The sequence below is a fragment of the Hydra vulgaris genome, chromosome 08, assembly GCF_038396675.1.
Source record: "Hydra vulgaris chromosome 08, alternate assembly HydraT2T_AEP".
Classification (NCBI taxonomy): domain Eukaryota; kingdom Metazoa; phylum Cnidaria; class Hydrozoa; order Anthoathecata; family Hydridae; genus Hydra; species Hydra vulgaris.
The window spans coordinates 3,136,026-3,152,500 of NC_088927.1; the positions used below are offsets into that span (position 1 = coordinate 3,136,026).

The window sequence follows — 16,475 nt, forward strand, 5'->3', positions numbered from 1 at the left end:
TTTTTCGGATGTAACTACATCCGGCCATGGTTAAGATCAGGGTTAGGGTTAACCCTAACCCTAACCCTGACGTTAAACTAACTATACCGTATACTGTAAACAGCGATATCTAAGCTATATGTGGGAGAAAAAATAATTAAATAATGCAATATTTTAAATAGATGTAATTACACATTACAGATTTTTTCGGATGTAACTACATCCGGATTTTTTTAAATAATGCATTATTTTAACCAGATGTAGTTACACGTCTGATTTTTTTCGGATGTTACTACATCCGGGGAAAAAGTAATTTAAAAATTAATTATTTTAACCAGATGTAGTTACACATCTGATTTTTTTCGGATGTAACTAAGTCCGGAAATTTATTTCATTTTATTTATTATTTTATTTTTAATAATGGATTATTTTGGGCGGATGTAGTTACACGTCGAGAAAAAATCCCGGATGTAGTTACATCATTCTAAAGATGTTATTATGCATCGATGAAGTTTGGGATTTTATTTCTCGGATGTTAATTCAGTAAAGAAAAAAAGCGGATGTTCTTAAACAAAAATGCGCGGATGTTATTTCACTACTCCGCGGATGTTGTTGGACAGATGTAGTAATCTTTTCCCGTGCAAACATGTGTCAAGAAAATATGGAAAATGTTTTAAAATTTCTACTTTGAGAATTTGAAGTGTTTACTGACAGAAAATATTGCTCTCCCCATTGCTTCATGTTCGGTGTCATTTTTTTATAGCTTTCTATTCACTCACTGACGAGTCCGCATTTTTTGATTTTTTGATTTTTTTTTTGTGGAGGCCAAAACTTCACAGCGTTTTTTGAAGCAATTCTTTTGATCGTACAGCCCTGAAATTTTACAAATAATCTTTTGCCGACTAACAATAGCTATATTTGTTACATTTGATTCAATAAGTATTTTAGATTTACGATGCCCCACCTCCCCGTTGGTTAGATGGAACTCCGAAAAAAATATCGGAAACCGAGAGGGCATCAAAAAGTGTTAAGTATCAATATAAATTTAATTAAAAATTTTACAAATATTCCACTTGTTAATTTCAGACAAATAAAAATGCGTCCAAAAAAGAACAAATACATCAACCGAGAAGAAGACCCAACCTACATTTAAATTAATAAAAAAAAAATGCTCCAAATATTTTTGTTAATTATTATATACAGAATTCAAAATAAATTTTTATTGAATATTAATCATAATCAATAAGTGTAATAATTCAATTTTATCAAGACTAAAAAGTAGAAAATAAAATAAATAAATAAAACTTTTTAAAAATAGCTTTCTATTCAATCGACTAAAAAGTAGAAATAACTTTCTGTTTCTGGTACTCGTGGAAATCATGTACTTAGTAATAATCACTTTTGTAAAGCCAATACTGGAAGACATTGAAGGCAATTCATGTATGTATGTAAACAAACAAACTCATCGAAGTAAAGGAATAGAAAGTTTGGCGCCTTTTAAGTCAGATGCTTTCAAAATCAAATTCGTTTTAAATGTACATAAAGCTAAAGGCGCCAAACTTTCTATTCCTTTACTTCGATGAGTTTTTTTTTTTACATTGTTTGTTTACATTAGCTTTACAAAAGTGATTATTACTAAGTACATGATTTCCACGAGTACCAGAAACAGAAAAAAGTTGTTTTCTACTTTTTAGTCGATTGAATAGAAAGCTATTTTTAAAAAGTTTTATTTATTTTATTTTCAACGAAAGTAGATAAGTTAAACAGTATGTAAAAATTTATTTTCATCCACTTTTATTTGCCGAGGCTGAAAAATCTGTTGGAATGCTAAAGATTCTGATGGAATGGTGAAGATTCTGTTGGAATGCTCAAATCTTTTCTGATAAATCCAGGGCTGCTGCATTTAAGCCTTGAAGCATGAAAGTTCAATTAGTTTAAGTTTGCAAACATGTCAACCAAATATTGCAAATATTGCATATTTTTTACAGATGTTCATTTGAATGCGATGACTAGCTCATTGAATGTTTTTATTTAGAATCATTGTGTTTTCCCACTTGGAAAAAATGGTTTAATTATTTACAAAGAAGAAATGCAGATAATCAGTGAGCCCTGTAGAGGAAAGAAGCCATGTAGAGGAGTAAAGCCATGTAGAAGGTAGCATTTATATTTCTTTTAAATTCTATTGAAGTAGCATATCATATATTAATTTACATGTATTACACTCCATTTTAATATTGTTTTCTTGCATTATTAATTTATTTTCTTCTTTAGACGCAATCAAGGAAACTTTCTTACTTTCTCCTGTCTTAACTCATCAACATCGCTTTCTAAATGAACAGCTGTAAGCAAGCCTTACTGCATCATAGATGGTTTCCCTCGCAAAAGTTTCTAAACTCAATGTTTTTAAAGTTAGAAAAGTTGCTCAAGAACTCAATGCAACATCTTTCTTAACAACACCTTAAATAGTTTCCATGTTAGGATAACCGACAAAAAAAAGAAACTATTGCCGCCAAAGAAATTCGCAAACAAGTACGATTGGCAACTGCAGAAAAGAAGGAAAACACACCTACGGTTGGTGTTAAATGAAAGATAAGCTGTGATGAAAAGAAAACTACAAAAATAAAGCAGAAAAATAATGTAATTAACTTAGTTTGCAAGTGCAAGTGTTTATCTAACATTATAAATTTCAAAAAACTTTTAAATGTTTTCTTCAATGTTTTCCATAGTTATAGCTGTAGTTTATAAAAAACTTTTTCGTTTTGCTGCGTATTTTTAAGTACCTGTATTTAAAGAATTACCTAACTTTTTAAAAAATTTATAAGTGTCGAATACTGGAAAACAAAAACGTCGATTTTAAGATGATTTCCTGTGTTCGATATTTTGACATTTCGGGGGCTATAACTCTTTTATTTATTTTCGGATTTTTATTCACTCTAAGTGTATTGTAAAGAGCAACTATTCCATTTTACGATAAAATATTAGGATCGACCATTTATATGATAACAGATTTATATGAAACTAGAGATACGTGGTTCAACACCACCTCTGGGCAAGTTTAATAACATCGGTAAGGAGGAAGGCGTGAACTTCTTTTCAAATGCTCTTCTTCGGTGCTCTGTAATAAGACCATATAGGCTTCTTAGGGCACCTAAAATAATTAATAATAAAAAAATTATTAACATAAGACTAGTTAAAAAAAACGTCTACCATTGGGTGGTTTACCCTAAGCAATTTTATCAAGCTGGGATTTGTCCACACGGTGCTTTAAAATGTGGTTTAGATTTTTAAATAAAAATGTTTTTAGTAATTACAAAAGCAAAAGCAAGTATTAAAATTTCCCCTCTGGACAACCCCTTCACATCAGTGTGAAATAACACAAAATTATTGGATTTATCCAACTCGCTGCAATGTTTGAAAATAAGACTGCTATTTAAAGCACCACTTTTTACAAAATTCAAGGCACTTTTTTTATTTTAGTTGAAATTTTTTTCGCAACGTCTTTGTTGCTAACACTGGTCGATTAATCAAACAATCAGCTCTGATGACTTTTAGTGATGCATTTATGACCAAACGTTGAAAATCTACCTAACCTACATCCTAATATTGCTGAAGCTCTATCTGAGAAAACACCATAAACATTCTTCCAATGTTATGATTTTTGAAAAGAGAATCAACTGCATCAAATACATCCTGTGTAGTAGTTATGGTTTCAAGTGGTTTGCAAAAAAGTAACTCGTCTTTGAATTCGATTTTATTGATATACCTTACGTAAACCAGTAACTGTGAGCATATTGCAACATCTGCTTATTCATCAATTTGAATGCTAAATACTTCAAAGGAAGCAAATTTTATTTCTTAACTCTCCTGCTTAAGAATATCAGCAGGCATGTTGTCTATTTTTCTAATGATGGCATTCTTCTACCGACTATTAGACAAGGATATTGTGTTTAATTCGGTAACAAATTATTTTCAGAAGGTCTAATAGCGACCCCTGTCAAATTGCAACGCCCGTTAGGGTCGTAACCCATAGGTTGGAAATCGCTGTTATAGACTTAAAGTAAGACTGATAAATATATAAACTCTTGTATAAACAATATCAATTATTAAATATATATCAATATCAAAACGTCAAATATCGGTCTTAATTTAAACGCTTTATATATATTATTGAATCTAAACGCTTTTATACGTTAAATAAATGTTTAATAACATACGTCAAAAATGCGTTAGAACCTTGACGCCTAAAGGACGTTTATTTTAAACGTTATTCTGGATTTTATTCTGAACGGATAATCAACCAAAACTAAAAGTTTTGTCTAAACGTTGTTTCGACGTTTATTAGATGTTTATGTGTTTATTGAGCAATATTGACTAGAATCAGTTAATAATAAAATCAATATTAAAAGATTTGAAATTTACGTTTCATTCCTTTTTTATGCAAACGCTTATTAAGCGTTTACAATATTGACTTATGTTAGTCAATATTCAAATGTTTAATTAAAGTTTAATAAACGTATAGTCTAATAGTTTCATAATAAAAGCTTTAGTTTTATAATCTATACGTTCACTAAACGTTAACTAAAGGTTTACATTTATGACCCAATTTGATCAATAATTTCAACGTTTAATCGACGTTTAATAAACGTATTAGAGCCGACAACACCGGGATGCCAGGGGTCACTTTTTTGTAAAAAAAAAATTTTTTTCCAAAGAAAGTTCTAGATATAGAGGACTTTTTTTAAGAATTGACGATTGAGCCCCTTGCTTTGAAACCCGTGTCGTCGGCCCCGGAATATTTTAAAAGGCGTGAAATGTAAATAAAAATATATCGTCTATTTTTGATCAATAATCCAGGCCAACAAAAAATTTTTTTTTTCTGGTGCTGAGCAAAAAATACGTTTTCGTATTATTTCTTGTTTTGATTTCAAAAACGCAACTCAATTTTCACTATCACGTCGAGTTGTAATAATGTTTAAGTTCAAATCTTTAGCACTTGGGGGAAAATGCCTAATATTGTCAAAAAAAAAAAAAATTCAATATGACAACCTGGCTCTCAAAAGAAACGTATTTCTATATAAAATTTAGAACACATAAATAATTTTACTTACAAAATAATATTGTAAAAAAATGTAAATTTTTTTACAATGCTATTTTTTTAATTAAAAGCTTTTAAAAAGAATTTTAATTAAAAAAATGTTTCTTAGCTATAATAAAAAAAGTATTCATCTTAGTTACAAAGGAATACTATATATATATATATATATATATATATATATATATATATATATATATATATATATATATATATATATATATATATATATATATATATATATATATATATATATATATATATATATATATATATATATATATATTATTCCTATGAAATATTTTTTGTATTAATTTTAACTAGACTTATATTCATTGACAAATTTTAAATTTCATAGTAAAATATTTTAGCGTTCAAAAATTATGACCATATAAAGTTTAAATCCCCTTCAATTTGAGGGGGTTGCAAATTTTATATTGTCATAATTTTTGAACTCTGAGAGATAATACTATGAAACTTAAAATTTATCGATGAATATAAGTTTAGTTAAAAATAATACAAAAAATATTTCATCAACTTGCTGCTCTCACGTTTGGGGCAGGTGTGCTAAACTTTTGGGGCTTTTTTGTTCCCAAGCTCCAATCATCGCAATTTTTTACAAAGCATCCTTATTTGACATAAGTATAAATATATAAATGTTTGGAGTTTGCTCCATGTCTGGAAGTTAGCTAACTCAAAGACCAAAAAATGCTTTAGGCGCCCCTCTCTCTCTATATATATATTCTATTAGATATTTGTATATTAAATGTAACAAAATGCTTATTTAAAATTTGATAAAAAAAACAAAACAAAACAAAAAAAAAATTTGATCTCTTATGACCGTTTTTCAACAAATATATCTATTATAAACTGAATCTCGTTGTTAATGTATTTTTCGCTGCAGATTTTGCTCTGATCTCTCTATGTTTGAGATAATCATGCCAAATCATGGGAAAGCTAATAAACATAATTACTACTTCTTATAGCAATGAGGTTTATGATACAACAAAAAAGCTACCAGAAATTAAATATGTAATTTCGAAAAACCAGTTTATATTCTTACAGAGATGGATTTCTAATAATATAATTCTATCATCTTTTAATATTTGATACTATAAATGAGTTCGGCGCTTTTCAAAAACTTGATAAATAAGTTAATAACTCAATAATATTAAACTGCGATCCTACCCACAAACTTATCATAAAGTTCCAGAAATTGTTGTGCAAGTTAAGAAAAAAAAACAAATTTGATAAAAAAACGTATTTCCAATTATATCCATTTGATTGTATTCCCCCACGACTTTACGGCGTTATAAAGGCTCACAAGCCGGAAAAAAATTATCCAATACAAACAATAGTTTCTGCCATCGGCACTCGTCCGTATGGAACCTCACAATATCTCGTTAAAATCATTTAGCCTACCCTAAACAAAAACAAACCACGCTTGCTGAACTCTACATCATTTTTCAAGCAAGAAAAATCCTGGTGTGTCAGTCCATATGAAATTCAAGTATCGTATCATGTAATAGCTTTGTATACATCAACACCAATTGATAACGCTATACCCGTGATAAATGATTATCTTAGCAATGATATAACTGATCATAAAATAAGAAACAAATTAACACTTACTGACATCAACCTACTAATAAAACTATGTCTTAGTCAATGCAATTTTTTGTATACAGCTAGAACTATAATTAACTCAGGTCCAGTCAGATTATCACTGATGGTTGTTATTGCAGGAGCATTCTTACAAAAATTGAAGATAAGAGCTCTACATGATGCGGAGATCAAAACATAACAAATTTATTATTTTATTAAATCAACAAGACTCCAATATTTAGTACACGTCAGAGGTTAAAAATAAACAGAAAGAACTAAATAAGTTAAAATACCTAAAACAAATAATTATGATTATGATTTCGAAGTGACTGTAATGAAGTAATAACAAACATACAATTAAAACCGAACTCAAATATCAACCCTGCATTTACTACTAGAGTTTTTAAAGGTTTCATATTACTAGCCACCAAAATCGGCTCCAAAAAATACATTAACAAGGAGATTCATTTTATAATAGGTATATTTATTATAAACGGTCATATGAGACCAAATCTCGAAACATTTGCCGCAAATTACCTTTCAAGTAAAAACAATCCTGACAATAAAGTTGTAAAAAACTAGAAAATAATGTTGCAATAATAAAACTACATTGGCTACCAACACTTGAACCGAAACTACACAAAACACTAAAAACAAAAGGTACTTTTACAACACCTTCTAATTTAAAAGCATTTTCTGCAATAACAAATCTTGGTTATTGCCAAACAGCAATCCTGGGGTGTACAAGCTTACGTGTTCGTGTGGGGGAATTTATATTGGGGAAACAAAAAAGAGAATTTTGGAAAGAAGCATAGAAAACCAAACTAATAGCATGAATGGCAATTGGCATGCTTCTGGAGCAACTGAGCATTGCAAAGAATGCTGTTGGATGTTTGATGGCTGCACCCAAAAACGTTATCTATAAATGAAAACTATCATGAAAGGAAAATAAGGGAACTGCTTGAAATTAATTATGCACAAACATCTCGGGGGGTTAAACAATCCCCGGTACTACTTAACTAGGATAACGGGGTAAAAGTTTCTTCAAATAAAAGGAAACCAATATTTAAGAAAATCGTAAAAAAACAAAGCAATTTTAATAGACGTCGTCTTTTTAATGACTTAAAAGGGAAAACCAAAGCGAGAAGCAAAAAACTGTAAAACATTTTGTTTTTATTGAAACAACAGTGAAAAAGTTTTATCGTGAAATTGTGAACGAGCAGGTTGCGTGAGTTTACGCTAGTTTTAAGAAAACATATTATAAAACATTTGTTATATAAACCCAGTTCAAAGCATATTAGGTAAGTTTTATTGATTTTAACGTTGTATATATTTATTGTGTATAATTAATTTTAATCTCTAGGATGACGGATCAGGAAGAAGAAATTTTTGTAGGTGTATCCAAAGAGAACTCATCAAATTTAGTGTAGAATATTTTTTAAGAGGGACAAAAAGTTGAGTGGTGAAGTGCATACAGAGTAAGCAGATTTTAAAGATATTAGGTGGATGTACGACACCAATGCATACCCATTTGCGAGCAAAACACAATATGGTATGAAACAAATGAAAAATTGATAATGATTCAAGTGTTGCTGGTGTAAGTACTGTTAACTTAAATAATAAAACCAAAACTTGAAAACAATTTTATAATTAAAATTAGGCAAAAGTTTTGCTGCAGTAATATCTAGAATGGTCGCCTCAGATGGGTTATCGTTTCATGTTTTTTGTACTTGAAACTAAACCGACGATTTAAGAAAATGTTTAATAATGCACCGATTTGATATTCCTAAATCACCCACCAGTACACAGTTTGTTGTAATGAACTTCAGCGAAAAAATTCCCTGGTCAATAATTGCAGAAATTATATCCCCAAAAAAGAAGGTATTTTTCAGTGTCACACTTAACGGGTGGACTTCTTCTCGTAACCGGCGTTTTAATAATGTCAACGTACATGGATCAGGAGATCATGTTTGGAATTTGGGGCTGTCTCGTATTAATGGGCGATTTGCAAATGAAGGTTGTGTAAAGTTTTTGGAAAAGAAGCTTGAAACTTGCCAATTAAATATTCACAATGATATTTTGTTCATTGTGCCTCAGTGATACAAAAAGTGGGCAGATTGCTTCCTTGTGAACAAATTTTGTTTTGCCCATACAATTCAAATTGCTATTATGAATAAATTCTATAAAAAGCAAACTGAAGTTAAGGAAGAGGAACATAATCGTGAAAGTGAACTAGATCTTAAAGCCAATGAAGAAAAATCTTACTGATGACAAGGATGATGAAAATGGAATGTGGGTACAAGGACTGATCACTAAAGTGAGAAAAGTTGTTAAAGTATTCCGTCGTTCACCTTTCAAAAACGAAGCGCTTTAAAATACGTGAAGCAAGATTGTAAAAAATAGAAAACCCTGTGTTAAATTCGAAAAGTAGCTGGAGCAGCATGTTGTTTGTGTTAGATGGTTTAAATGTTTTAAAATCTTCATTAAAGGAAGCACTAATTCATATCAATGCGGAAGTACTTTTATATAAAACGGAATGGGATACAGTATTACAGGTACCAAAAAATTTGATGCCAGTAAAATGAGCTGTGGACGCGTTATGCCGTGAGGCCAACTTAATTTCTGAAGACGCAACATTTGCGTTAGTGTTATAAAATATAGATGAGAATAAAAAATTGGCTTCGCATTGAAAAAAGAGCTAGAAATCCAAATAAACCAAAGAAGAACTATTTTATCTGATGTTTTACAATATTTGCATAATGGAGATAAAGGGAAAAAATATTTATAAGAGTATTTCTGTTCATTCTAAAACGGAAATAGTTTTATTCTAACCCTAGTCCGACGTCTTAATAATGAAACATCTCTGAAATTCGATTCAACAAATTCTGAGTCTGATCCTTATAAGAAACTTGAACTTAACAAAAGTAAAACTGAACCCTTTTTGGCGAAATTGCTACAGCAAAAAATCTAGCAGTCACTTTTACACCCGAAAACAAGAACCTTAAAAAAACCCCATCTTTTCAATCAACAATACGAAATTAAATTAAATTATGAGACATAAGTGGGTTACGTAGACCACTTTTGGAGCATATTTAGAATAATTTGTTGTGTATTCCTCCAACAAGTGTTGAAGCAGAGAGATCTTTTTTCACCACTGGAACATTTTCAACAAAAATCAGGTCAAGACTTAATGATAAGAAGCTCTTTTAAAAATCAGAAGTAAAAAAAATGTTATTATATATTATTTTATTTTTCTCATTGAATTTGTTTTGTTTATTTTATTTTTTTCCATCGAATTTGTTTTGTTTCATTGAGATACTTAAAAAAAATTTTATTTTAATTAATTTGAAATACATTAAAACCTTTTTTTTTCTATGGAATTATTTTTGCAATTCCGGAATTATATTGGAATTCCGAATTTCATTTTATGATATTTCCGAAAATCCCGTAAATCATTTTTCGATTAAAATTGGATTCACTAGCTAAAGCAGATTGATTTGGTTTCTTTTTGTCAATGCTCCTCTGACGTTGATGCATCCGCGCATTTACCTGGATTTTTGTTTCACCAACGTAAACTTTGGAACAGTTGCATTTTATTATATAGGTTACAGGCTGTTACCAGGCTAGGTAGTTTTGATTTGTTTTTTGATGTTAATGAAGATCTTAAACTTGGGTTTAATTTAAACACTGTCCTGCTTTTCGGAATATTTTTCGTAGTTTTGGTTTTGACACTACAGGAAAATTATTGCATTCTAATGGAATTGTGTTTTTATTCTGTCTCTTTTGATGAAATTGATGTGTAATATTCCTCAATTGCTTTTCATCGTACCCATTTTCAATAAATATTTCAGTTTAAAAACTTATTTCGTTTTGAAAATGATGTTTACTACAGACGAAATAAGATTTGTTGAGAAACTCTTTAAATGTAGCGGTTTCATTTGAATGTTAGTGATTGCCTCTTTTCAATATACTTTGTACTCATATTTTCTTATTACGTTATTTATAATGCTAATATCAAGAAAATTAAGCTTTCTTGTCTCGTTTTCAACTTCAATTGTGTATTGCATTACAGAATGTTGTTGATTAAAAATATCTTGGAATTGTTTTGTTTGTTTGATGTTAGGAAATCTTGCACGACTATCGTTTACGCATCGTAAAAATGATTTAAGGTTAAGTGCAGGATTTATTGTCAATGTTATTTAGTTGCATTATTTTCATGGAATTGTAGAAAAGATTCAGCGAGAACTACCATGAAAGAGAGTCTGATTGGTCCTGAATTCTCCATTATGTGAGTCTCATTGTTTAAATGATCTAAGATTAATATAAGCAAAGTTCCATGAGTTTTTTAAGTTTTTATATGATAAATCGTTGTTTAACTGTTCTAAAAGTATAAAGGTGACTTCTTTTAACGTATACAACAACGACATAGAAAATGCACCAAATTTAAGAAAAACTTTAAAGAGTAATAAAAACAGAAAAACGGCAAGATTAAGTTTGATAAGGGCCAATATGTCAAAACTATGATTTGGACGCCATTTTTTAAATTTAAAAACAAAAACCATTCAACGACTGACGTCAATAGTAACAATTTTATATAAACTGAAACGGCTAAAAATTGTAATATTTTACAAGCTGTTGATGCTGGTATTCATAACCCATCGAAAATTTTTTATATAGGGTAGAGCGGGGCATATAGAGACACTTAAGAAACAAATGCTTGTTACTAAACTAATCATAGTTTTTTTATAAATTTCCTAAAAATCATTGATATGAGAAAACAAAAAAACAAAAAAAAACATTTCTAAAAATAATTTATGACAACCAAAGTAACGAAACTCTAGACAAGCAAAACTTTTACATTTTGCAAGTGGGTGGGGCAAAACGGGACAGTTAAAATGCAGCAATTATTCGTCAGTTGTAAAACTGTCATAAAAATTTGTTAAACCACACGATGACGTCTAGTATTTTTACAATAATTAATATGGGGTAGAAAGTTGGTAATTATTATCTTAATTTTAGTTACTGATAATTGCCAACTATGTCAGATTTAGTATAAATAACGCTGTTTTCTTAATAAGAATATTTAAAAACAAGTTACAAAAATACGTTGAGTTGATCTTCCTTAGTCAGTTAAAAATAAAGAAATATTCACAACACAAAGTGGCGACCCTACCAGGACACTGGAACCTACTGAGCACTCTACAAGCTATTAACTGAGGTAAGGAATCAAAGATAACAATAGAACTTAAAATGCCTTCTAAGCAAAGCGAAGATCTAATTGCTACACTATCAAGGAAATTGGAACTAACCTTAACAAAAGTTGAGCGACTTGGTCTGGAAGTACGCATATCATTGAACAATAACGATATGCACACATTAGATAGATTAGAACCAACTATCAAAGCAAAACTGTCGGAGACTTTCAACTTAATTCAAAACATAGAAGAATTAAAAAGAGACGAAGAAAACGCCGACAATGAAAAAATCGACAACTGATACGAACAACAGAACAACTTAATTAAACAGCAAAGCGAGCTTCTGACCTCACTGGAAGAATACCGTGTAGAAAAAGAAATTACAAAAAAGAAGAAGATGCACGAAGAAATTGCTCGTGTAAAAGAAGAACTAAATGAACGAAAGCAAGAAACAACTAAAAACATGCACAGTGAACACACAAATGATTGTAAAGCAAAACTTCCCAGACTACAAATTTCAAAATTTGATGGGACTATTCTGGATTGGGTGCGGTTCTGGGAACAATTCAGCACAGAAATTGACAGCACAAGCTATCCTCCAGTAACTAAATTATCATACTTACCTGAACTATTATCAAACACGCCGAAAGAGGAAATTTCTGGACTCCCTTTTAATGCAAATGGTTATGAAAAAGCAAAAATTATTCTAAATCAAAAATATGGAATCACTTCTGAAATTATACGCCAGCATGGTCGTGATATCATGGATCTTCGTTACATAAAAAATACCGATGTGGATCAAATACATAATTTTTACAGAAAATTAAATGTAAGCATAAACTTGTTGAAAACTTTAAACAAATTGGAGACAGCAGAAATACTGGTACGCGAAACTCTCGACATACTTGGCCCTGTTAAAGCTGATATTACTCGAACAAATCCAAAATGGCAGGAATAAACAGCAAATTGAAGCCCTACGTGAATATACGTTACGAAACCCAGAATCATCTATTGGACAGCCAAGAAATAATATCAGAAAAGAAAATTCAAAACCCCACAATAATTGGGAGCACAAAAATCAATGGAAAAACATTTCCAACATAACGAAACTAGAAACATTGGCTGTATCTACTGCAGTTTGCAAAATCATCGAAGTCACGAATGTACGAAACTTCATTCAACACAGCAAAGGAAACAATATCTTAAAGAAAACCATCGCTGCTTCAACTGCACGTTAACAAATCACACAGTATCCAATTGTCGTAGCAAACGTTCTTGCTACCATTGTCAAGGAAGGCATCATTCATCTATATGCACTGGGGTTAATAAAGACGAATAAAAAAAGGGTATCCTTATGACTAGATACGAAGGGCAAAATATTTATCCCACAGTTGTTGTGAACGTTGGCAAATATAAAGTGAGAGCACTCTTGGATATGGGAGCTGGTAGTTCGTATGCTTCATCTACGCTAATCAAGTACCTAAAGTTAGAGCCAAATAATTGGAAATCGAAAAACATTTAAACAATGACTGGATCAGTGCATCAAAACCTTCCGTTGTTCTACACAACACTGTATTCAATAAACGGACGCAACAACCTTGATATTAAACTCTACAAGTTAGAAAGGAAAGTGCTAACAGTACTAAATAATCCGAGGATATCTGTTCTAAAAAGGAAATTCAAACACTTAGAGAAATTGCAGTTGATGATCATAAAATTCATCTTATAATTAGTGCTGGTGATATTGCAAGAATAAAGTTGAAAGGTTTCAGGACTGGAAATGATGGAGAAGCTATTGCAGAAGAAACCATATTTGGATGGACGGTTATGGGACCAGGACAAAGCACCTTGGACTGTTTATATTTTACAAAGTCAATCAACGACTGTTACAAAAAACTATATAGCTTGGATGTTCTTTGTCTAGAAGATCAAAGCGAAGGGAATCAAAATGAAGTATATGAAGAATTTAAAGAACAGCTACAACAAGACTCAAGTGGTTTTTATCACACTGGATTACAAATGATCTCATAAAATATAACGCTATTATTCAAGAACAACTCAAGGATGGGATAATTGAGTATGCACTAAACAAACCAACTGGCAAGCGAATATTCTACATGCCTCATCGAGCAGTGATAAAAGAGGACTCCGAAACAACCAAACTAAGGATTGTTTTTGATGCGTCAGCTAAAGAGTACGGATCACCCTCACTTAGCGACTGTTTACATATTGGTCCTCCATTGCAACCCTTACTACTCAATGTTATTTAACAAAACAGATTGCAACCTGTTTGTCTTACTGGAGACATTAAACAAGCCTTTCTACAAATAAGAGTTGATAATAAAGATCGTGATGCTTTCCATTTCTATTGGGTATCGGACTTGAAAAGTAAAGAAGTAATAACTCTAAGATTTACTCGAATCCCGTTTGGCTGTGCATCTAGTCCCTTTATTCTTGGAGGAGTAATCAAGCAATATTTATTGACATATGAAAAACATTATCCCCATAAAAAGAATGAAATTCAGATAATCAACAAGGGCATATATGTTGATGATATAATCACTGGGGGAGTTGACCTGGAATGTGTCGAAAAATTGAAACAAACAGCAATTCATTTGTTTAAAAAGGGAAGATTCCAGCTTTACAAACGGCACTCGAACTTTCCTGTATTGGAAATGATTCAAAAGAGAATCATGACTTTACCATCAATGAACAAAATAAACGTTATTCAAAAACTCTTGGTATGTTGTGGGACAAAAATGAGGACACTTTATTAATGGATTGTAGACAAATTCGCCAAACAAACATCACAACCAAAAGAGGAATTTTAGAAAGTTTGGCTAGAGTTTTTGATCCACTTGGTGTGATTTCCCCAATAACACTAACAGCAAAACTTATATATAGAAAAAATTGTGATTTAAAGTTTGCTTGGGACGAAAAACTTTCACCTGAATTAACAAAGGAATGGATGGTTTGGAAAAATACTTTACAAGACCTTACACCTATACCAAGAAGTATAACTGTTTTGAATCAGATAATAAAAAAGATTGAAATCCATGGATTTGGTGATGCAAGCAAAGATGGCTGCTGCAGTGCAATATATGTAGTAGTACATCAAGGAAACAAAGTAACTCAAGGATTGTTTACAGCCAAATCACCCATATCAAAGCGAGGTTGTTCTATTCCCAGACTTGAATTGATTTTGGGACACATGGTAGCTAATGCTCTTACAAACGTTAAATTAGCATTTGAAGGACACCCAGTTATGGAGATATACGGCTGGCTTGATAGTTCAGTAGCACTGTATTGGATCCTTAATGACAATTGTAAATGGAAGCAGTTTGTATTAAATCGTGTCAACGAAATTAATAAACGAAGTTGAATTATCTGGAGCCACTGCCCAACCAATCAGAACCCAGCTGATATTGGAAGTAGAGGAATTAAAAATGGAAAAATTTCACAAATATGGTCCAACATGGCTTGCCAAAAAGAACGAGTGGCCACCAAATATAGCTCATACACAAATGGAAGAAGTAATGAAATAAGTTAATCCAACAAAAATGCATAACCTTGCCACAGTCGAGAGGTTTAACTACTTTGAATCTATGAACAAGTATCAACTCCCAAAAAATTTAAGAATAATGACATGGATCTTAAGAATCATTATCAAAGTAAAAGAAAATGTCGAGGTGTGCTATCAGCTACTGAAAGGAACAACGCAATGCAGAAGCTGATCAAAATTGCTCAATACGAATTTGAAAAATCCGAACAATATAAAGAAAGATTACAATTACATAGAAATCACGATGGGCTATTAATTTGCATGGTTCGTATACAAGATGAGCACCCAATATTTTTACCTCGCAAACATCTCTTTACAAACTTGGTTATTCAAAGACCACATGCACAGACTCACTATGGGATGGTTGGTCTAACAATGTCCAAGTTTCGTGAGCATTATTGGACAGATACCTTAAGTAGCCGAGTAAAAACAATAATATACGATTGCAATAGGTGTAAAAGATTCAGGTGCAAACCATTAATAGCTCCATCAATAGCTGATTTGCCAAAGTATCGAACTAAAAGTAAATACCCCTTTGAAACTATTGGTTTGGATTTCGCTGGCCCAATCGAATATAAAGTAAGCAAAGAGTGTTACAAAAAATCGTACATTGTACTTTATACATGTGCAACTTTAAGACATTCTATTTGGATCTACTAAAAACAATGGAAAATGAAGATTTTCGAAGAAGTATAAAAGAAATGATTGCAAGAAGGTGCACACCTGCACTCATTATAAGCGACAATGCTAAAACATTAGTAAGTACTCCAAGGTGGCTCCGACGATTGCAGAGAGACCCGCTGATAAACGAATACTTAGGTGAAATGAACATAAAATGGAAGTTTAATTTAACAAGAAGCCTATGGTGGGGAGGTTTCTTTGAAAGAATGGTGGGGTTAGTAAAACGATCATTACACAAAGCAGCTGGAAGGATTTGTCTGACCTTCGAACGAGTTAAAGAAGTTTTGATTGATATTGAAAATACGTTGAATAACCGACCATTAGGATATATCGAGAGCAATATTTAACTTCCGATATTAAC

General features: G+C 31.3%; 1 protein-coding gene and 1 long non-coding RNA gene across 2 annotated transcripts in view; one reads left to right on the forward strand and one right to left on the reverse strand.

Annotated features, from left to right (window-relative positions):
* Window positions 1-16,475, reverse strand: part of LOC100202706 (beta-1,3-galactosyltransferase 5) — a 29,852-nt gene that overhangs the window by 8,894 nt on the left and 4,483 nt on the right. The window lies entirely within an intron of this gene.
* On the forward strand, window positions 1,946-2,681 carry LOC136084112 (uncharacterized). The gene is made up of 2 exons (XR_010640347.1): window positions 1,946-2,133; window positions 2,251-2,681. It is a non-coding gene; the product is annotated as an uncharacterized LOC136084112 (long non-coding RNA).